Genomic DNA, 7,743 nt, shown 5'->3' with positions numbered 1-7,743 from the left:
CCTGTTCTTCTTCCTCTTCTTCCTCTTCTTATTATTCTCCTTCTTCTCCTTCTCCTTCTGCTTCCTCTTCTTCCTCTTCTTCTTCTTCTTCCTCTCCTTCCTCTTCTTCTCTTCTTCTTCTTCTTCCTCTTCTTCTTCTTCTTCTCCTTCTTCCTCTTCTTCCTCTTCTGCTTCCTCTTCATCTTCCTCTTCTTCCTCCTCTTCTTCTTCCTCTCCTTCTTCTCCTTCTCCTTCTTCTCCTTGTTCCTCTTCTGCTTCTTCTTCATCTTCCTCTTCTGCTTCATCTTCCTCTTCCTCTTCATCTTCCTCTCCTTCTCCTTCTTCTTCCTCCTCTTCTTCCTCGTCCTCTTCTGCTTCTTTTTCCTCTTCTTTATATATAGAGTTCAATGAAGACCAAATACTTGTGATAGTTTGAAAAATAACATATTTAAATTGTGCATCTGAACGCAGGAAAAATACATTGATCAGTATCGCCTTTCAGCCAAAACGCGCTACTGCTACACAGAAGTACATATAAAAAATACATTGATCATCAACGATCTTTTTGTATAGAATCTAAATCGTCAATAGGAATCTACCACTGATTTAAGAACCGGCGAAGACTCCTATTGCAGCCACAGATCCTACACATAGAGTTCAATGAAGACCAAATGTTTGGGATTGTTTGAGAAGTAACATACTTAAGGTGGTCAAATTCTTGTTAGGGGAGCGAGGTGGGTCTAAAAATAGCGCCTGCCACAACCTCTTTAGTACCGGTTCGTGCCACGAACCGGTACTAAAGGTGCTGGCCGGTCACCAGCATCTTTACTACTGGTGTGTGGCACGAACCGGTACTAAAGATTCCCAAAGAACCAGTACTAAAGGTCACCTCCCGCCAAGTCATTTGAACCGGCACTAATGGGCGCATTAGTGCCGGCTCATATGCGAACCGGTACTAATGTTCCTCATATTAGGTCCTTTTTGTACTAGTGGAATGCAGGCGGGACGACATGAGCAAGGTAGTATTTACTGGTGGCCAGAATCTAGATCGACGGGAACAATACACACGTCGGTCACCGGAATTTACGAATAATGTAGTATGAATTACACATGATTCCCGCAGCAAAATCTGTGTGTGGACATAATAGCTAACGGTTCCCAATATAGAACTGTGTCTGTTTAATAAAGCCCACCACTCACCTTCCAAACCTTGAGGCGCAAAATAGAGTGCCAATCATGTGGGGCCGGTTGTCTTGCCAGATTTTACATTTTCTTTTTTGAACACCAGATATTTACATCGTCTGATGATGTTTTAACTCGCACACAAGTACACAAATATTATTTTTGAAACCATTATGGTTAGACATTGCATGTAGATGTAGTTAGAATTTGAATTATGGACATTAAATGGCTAGAAAATCACTTAAATGTCTTCAAAAGGTCAAATGACCCCTGAAATTTTCCAAATTTTCACATGACAGCTGTATTAGTGCATGTTACATGTAGAAAAAATTGAAGGCCATAAGAGGAAGCTATCTGCCGTTCACCATCAAACATGCGTTGTTCCCTATTCGGAAGCACGAGCCTTCTAGTGAATTGCTCCGGTTTGTGAGGGGTGTGTATCCAAACTTTCGTCAAACAGGCCAATTTTGTACCACATCATCTTGGTGGCATGCCATTACATCAAGCAAGGTTTCATGTTTTTCTGATTATTTTTAATTTTTTGGAATTAAAATGCCATGGCACTCCATGCATTTGTCCATGCTGTGAGACCAATATGTTTGAAAATTTCTTCTAATTTACTGCACATGGAATTTACTCGCACACACATACACAAATATGATTTTTCAAACCATTATGGTTAGCCGTTGCATGTACATCTAGTTCAAATTTGAATTACAGTCATTAAATGGCTAGGAAAACACTTAAATGTCTTCAAAACGTGAAATGACCCCTGAAATTTTCCAAATTTTCACATGACAGTTTGTATCAGTGCACATTACACGTAGAAACAATTTGAAGGCTGATACGTCTCCAACGTATCTATAATTTTTGATTGTTCCATGCTATTATATTCCCCCTTTCAGATGTTTATGGGCTTTATTTTACACATTTATATCATTTTTGGGACTAACCTATTAACCGGAGGCCCAGCCCATATTGCTGTTTTATTGCCTGTTTCAGTGTTTCAAAGAAAAGAAATATCAAACGGAGTCGAAATGGAATGAAACCTTCAGCAGTGTTATTTTTTGGAAGATTATGATCCAGGAGATTTGGAGTGCAAGCCAGGGGAGTATCGAGGGAGCCACGAGACAAGGGGGCACACCCACCCCCTAGGCGCGCCCTACCCTCTCGTGGGCCCCTCGAGGCTCCCCCGACCGACTTCTTTTGCCTATATAAGCCTACATACCCTAAAAACATCAGAAAAGAAGATAGATCGGGAGTTCCGCCGCCGCAAGCCTCTGTAGCCACCAAAAACGTTTCGGGAGCCCATTCAAGCACCCTGGCAAAGGGGAAACCCATCACCGGTGGCCATCTTCATCATCCTGGCACTATCCATGACGAGGAGGGAGTAGTTCACCCTCGGGGCTGAGGGTATGTACTAGTAGCTATGTGTTTGATCTCTCTCTCTCTCTCGTGTTCTCTCTATGGCACGATCTTGATGTATCGCGAGCTTTGCTATTATAGTTGGATCTTATGATGTTTCTCCCCCCTCTACTCTCTTGTAATGGATTGCGTTTTCCCTTTGAAGTTATCTTATCGGATTGAGTCTTTAAGGATTTGAGAACACTTGATGTATGTCTTGCCGTGCTTATCTGTGGTGACAATGGGATATCACGTGCCACTTGATGTATGTTTTGGTGATCAACTTGCGGGTTCCGCCCATGAACCTATGCATAGGGGTTGGCACACCTTTTTGTCTTGACTCTCTGGTAGAAACTTTGTGGCACTCTTTGAAGTACTTTGTGTTGGTTGAATAGATGAATCTGAGATTGTGTGATGCATATCGTATAATCATGCCCACGGATACTTGAGGTGACAATGGAGTATCTAGGTGACATTAGGGTTTTGGTTGATTTGTGTCTTAAGGTGTAATTCAAGTACGAACTCTTGAATAGATTGATTTGAAAGAATAACTTTGAGGTGGTTTCGTACCCTACCATAATCTCTTCGTTTGTTTTTCGCTATTAGTGGCTTTGGAGTGACTCTTTGTTGCATGTTGAGGGATTGTTATATGATCTATCTATGTTATTATTGTTTAGAGAACTTGCACTAGTGAAAGTATGAACCCTAGGTCTTGTTTCCTATCATTGCAATACCGTTTACGCTCACTTTTATCATTAGTTACCTTGCTGTTTTTATATTTTCAGATTACAAATACCTTTATCTACTATCCGTATCGCATCTCTTCGCCGAACTAGTGCACCTATACAATCTACCATTGTATTGGGTGTGTTGGGGACACAAGAGACTCTTTGTTATTTGGTTGCAGGGTTGTTTGAGAGAGACCATCTTCATCCTACGCCTCCCACGGATTGATAAACCTTAGGTCATCCACTTGAGGGAAATTTGCTACTGTCCTACAAACCTGTGCACTTGGAGGCCCAACAACGTCTACAAGAAGAAGGTTCTGTAGTAGACATCAAGCTCTTTTCTGGCGCCGTTGGCTGGAGGTGAGTGCTTGAAGGTATATCTTTAGATCTTGCAATCGAATCTTTTTGTTTCTTGTTTTATCACTAGTTTATTTTATAAAAGAAAACTACAAAAAATGGAGTTAAGTTTGTCTCATCACTACAAAAAAAAATACACTTCCGTGATGATACGTGTTTGTCATAGTAGGCCGCGTTTTTTGTCATGCATGTACATCCATAACAAATTTATGACAGAATCAAGATAGTCATACCTGTGCTGTCGTAGAAGTGTTCCATGACATTACCAACATTATCATCATGGAAGTGTCCACTTCCATGAAGATAAATCGCACGCCACAGAAGTGCTTTCGTCAAGGGTGACCGACACGTGGCATCCACCGTAACGGAACGCTGTTAAGCTATCGGGTCGGATTTTGGATCCGATAACCCGTTAACAGCCATGACCAATGCCAATTTTCCACGTGTAAAATTCTCATTGGCTGACGGATCCACGTGTCAGCTCCGCGTTGGCACAGGTGTCACTCGTCCAACGGTCGAGATGGCCTATGATATGTTGACACATGGACCGGCCCAAAAGTGGCCCACAAAGTTTAAATGGGCCGGCCCAACCGAAGGCCCATAAGATTTAGCGGACCATAATGGACCGGCCCAGCTAAAGGCCCACCAAATTTAGTGGACCATAATGGGCCGGCCCAGCTAAAGGCCCACAAGATTCTGCAGACCATAATGGCCCGACCCAGCTAAAGGCCCAACATTCTCTGTCAAATCGGCCCGTCAACGGCCTGGTCTAAACTTGTCATCAATGCGGCCCATGGTCACTTCTGGCCCGTTAACAGTCCGCTAAGTAATTGGGCCGAATTACGGCCCGGTGTATTTCCGACCTGTTAAAGGTCCGGCTTCATTTGGGCCCATTTACAGGCCATCAAAACTTTCGGCCCATAAACGATCGTGAAGTATTTGGGTCATATTCGACCATGTCTATCATTCGGCCTGTTAGAGGCCCACTATAGATTTGGCCCACTTTAGGCATGTTGTCATTTTCGGCCCGTTAACGCCGGACGTAAACCATGGGCCATATGTGGCCCAACGTCATATCGGGCCCATTAACGGCCCATATAAAAATGACGATAATCTAGCCCGACCGAAGTTCCGGCCTATTAAAGGCCCGTGTATTAGGTCGGCGCATTTACGGCCCGTCCGAATTTCGGCCAGTCAAATATCCGCATCGTAAATGGGCCACCATTTGGCCTGCTAAGTCCAGTGGGTTATTTGGCACAATCAGGGCCCAATCTCACTTTCGGTCTATTAAAGGCCCATGTTTTTTATGGGCTCGGCATATTTACACCTGTAAACGGCCTACTTTTACTGAGGGCCCAAATTATGTTTAGGCCTGTTAAAGGCCCACTATGGGCACAGGCCTACCAGAAAAATTTGAAAGCTTATGCTAATTTAAGCCCAGATATTTTTAGTGGGCTACATGCCAATTTCGGCCCTTAATCGTTTTTAGCCCAATTGGAATGGGCCCGACGAATGTTGGCATGTTGGGCTCCTACGAAGCTTTCGTCCGAATACATAACTAAGATAAACCTACACTATACAAAAATAGCGTCATAATTACTGCAGCCTGTGGCAGCATCATAAATGTTGTATCACAACAAAATAAATTCCAATCATACAACAAAAGGCCTGTTGGCATAAAGTTTACAGTCCTTCCAGATAAAAGCACCATCAGATGTATAGAAGCACAGATCATTTGACCTGAGTGCTAATGTTTCAGGCTGTAGAATCTGATGGAGCAGCACGATCTCCACCTTTTTTCCGCCATTGCTCTTCAACAACGAAGCGAATGTCTGATAGTCTGGTTTCAAAACCATTCATATCTTGATGGCATTTCTCAACCACTATTCTTGTTTTCGAAACAACGTCCATTAGGGATTGGACTTGTGTCTGGAGCACAGATATATCACTCTGTCTAGTAGGAAGATTTTGTTCAGTAGGCGATTTGGATGAGGTTACCTTGACAACCAACCCAGAATTACGCAGGAAGGTGCTTTTTGCACTGTTAGTGGAGAGATACTAATGCACTGCAGCAAGAGGTGACATTGTGCCTGTAGTAGCCTCGTCACCTTCAGGTGGTTGTGGCTGTTCAATCATTTGTTCCATAGCTTCCTGAAAGTTTGAACTTGTAGATTAGTGTACCAGTGAGTTACTAATGAGACAAAAACAAACAAAGTAGGTTAAACGTTTATACATAACTTATTTTGGTGAACTACTGTAATACATTAGCATGTATTGTAGTGCCAACTACATAATAAAATCACTTTCGGAACATATGTCCATGTAGCATGCCTACTGTATTGTCTATTTCCTCACATTCGTTGACATCTAAGGATAAAGAGACATGGTTTAAAGTAGGATGAACATAGTATGACATCATTCATATCATGGGCAAACAGATATAAAACAAACAGGCTATTTTATCATTGTGTGCGCACGCGAACATAACAACTAGATTACAGATCAAGACCAAAAGAATATCCTTCATCTCTTTTAAACCATGTAAGGTGAAATGATACGTTAAGACAACTGTGTATAAAAGTGAACAGAGTAACTTGCATTGGCTGCAAACCAAGTAGTTAAATGAACACATCACTGTACCAATCAGTTCAAGGCAGAAGGAGTAAGGACTTACAACAGCGGCTTGAACTGGTGTGCTCATGCCCTTCATCTTGCTGGTGTGGCAATCCTTGAATATTTGCACTACATTCGGTTCAGGTTCTTTTTGGTCCGCACGGGCTTTCCGCTATATTTGGAACAAGTCAATATAGATACGATAATATGGCACAAAAAAAGAAGGAAGTAGAAGCTATTTACAAGAGCCTCGCAGTGTGCAATATAGCTACGAGATCCTGTTGTCTGTTGGAATTTCACTTTAGAACGGTTGGTTTTGTTCTTCAAACAGTTAGCCTAGAAGAAGATACACCTGTAAGGCACATACATAAATACAAGTTCAATATGTGGTCTGATCAAATACATATAGCCTACCTAATACTTTGGATCAGACCAGTGTTTAACGAGGGCTGTCCAGTCTTCATCTGTAATATATTCCACTGGAGATGTTTGGGCGATTTCATTGTTAGCCTTGCCTTCAAAGTGAGATTTTCTAAGGTGGTACCGATACTGTCGCAGAGCAGACTGAAAAACATGAGTGCATGCTTGTTTAGTTGCATCATCTTTCGGATCCAACTTGAACCCCATCTGTTGAAAAAAGAATGTGAGTCTTATTAGGAGGAAGCTAGAAAGTATGGGACAGAGCAAGACAATATTACTAATTGGGATGAATAACATTACTTACAGATAAATGGTCAAGGAAGGTGTTAAACTGGGTATTGTCTTTCTCATTCCTGTACTGGATCCACGTTGGGAGGATACGCACATGACACCTAACGACAACGACTGCCTCTGATACTAACTTGGCTGACTCTGTAGCATCACGTGGCCTTTTAAACCTGCCTCAAAATGGATCTCCATTCTACCTCCTTTAGATTTTGTTAATCTGTCAAGCATTATCCCTGATGTCTGTTTCCGCTTGCGCCGTGGTGCTAGTTCAACAACGAATATGGAAAGTGTTAGTGTACATCAAACTGTGAGAGTACATATAAAGGAGCATGCAACTGCAACTTGACTCGGTCAGGTACCGTCTTGGTGTTGATGCTCATGAGGTTCATCTGATCTTGCCATGTCCTGTTGTGTCAACAGTGCTTCGGAAGTAGTGTTAGGTGTGAAGGCAGCTTGGGAACTGGCCAGTTCCGGAGCAAATGAACGAGTAACTGGTTCATATGCTGGTACAGTTGAAGCGGATGCTGCAGCTGGTGGAGCAGGTGATGCTGTGTTTGTAGATTTAGCCGGTGGACTTGGACCTTCTACTGCACTATAAGTACCAGCAGAATCTCGATGGGAGAGCCTTTTCCGTTTCACCCGACGAGTAACAACACTCCCTACTATATTATTTTCCTTGCTCTTTTTTGACTTTGCCATGTCAAGCTGTACCCACAACACAAAAGAATAAAATCACGCTTCAGAACTCATTGATGCATGATACAGACAAGCA

Source organism: Triticum aestivum, chromosome 6B (assembly GCF_018294505.1).
Source record: "Triticum aestivum cultivar Chinese Spring chromosome 6B, IWGSC CS RefSeq v2.1, whole genome shotgun sequence".
NCBI classification, from domain to species: Eukaryota; Viridiplantae; Streptophyta; class Magnoliopsida; order Poales; family Poaceae; genus Triticum; species Triticum aestivum.
This window is presented reverse-complemented; position numbering follows the sequence as displayed.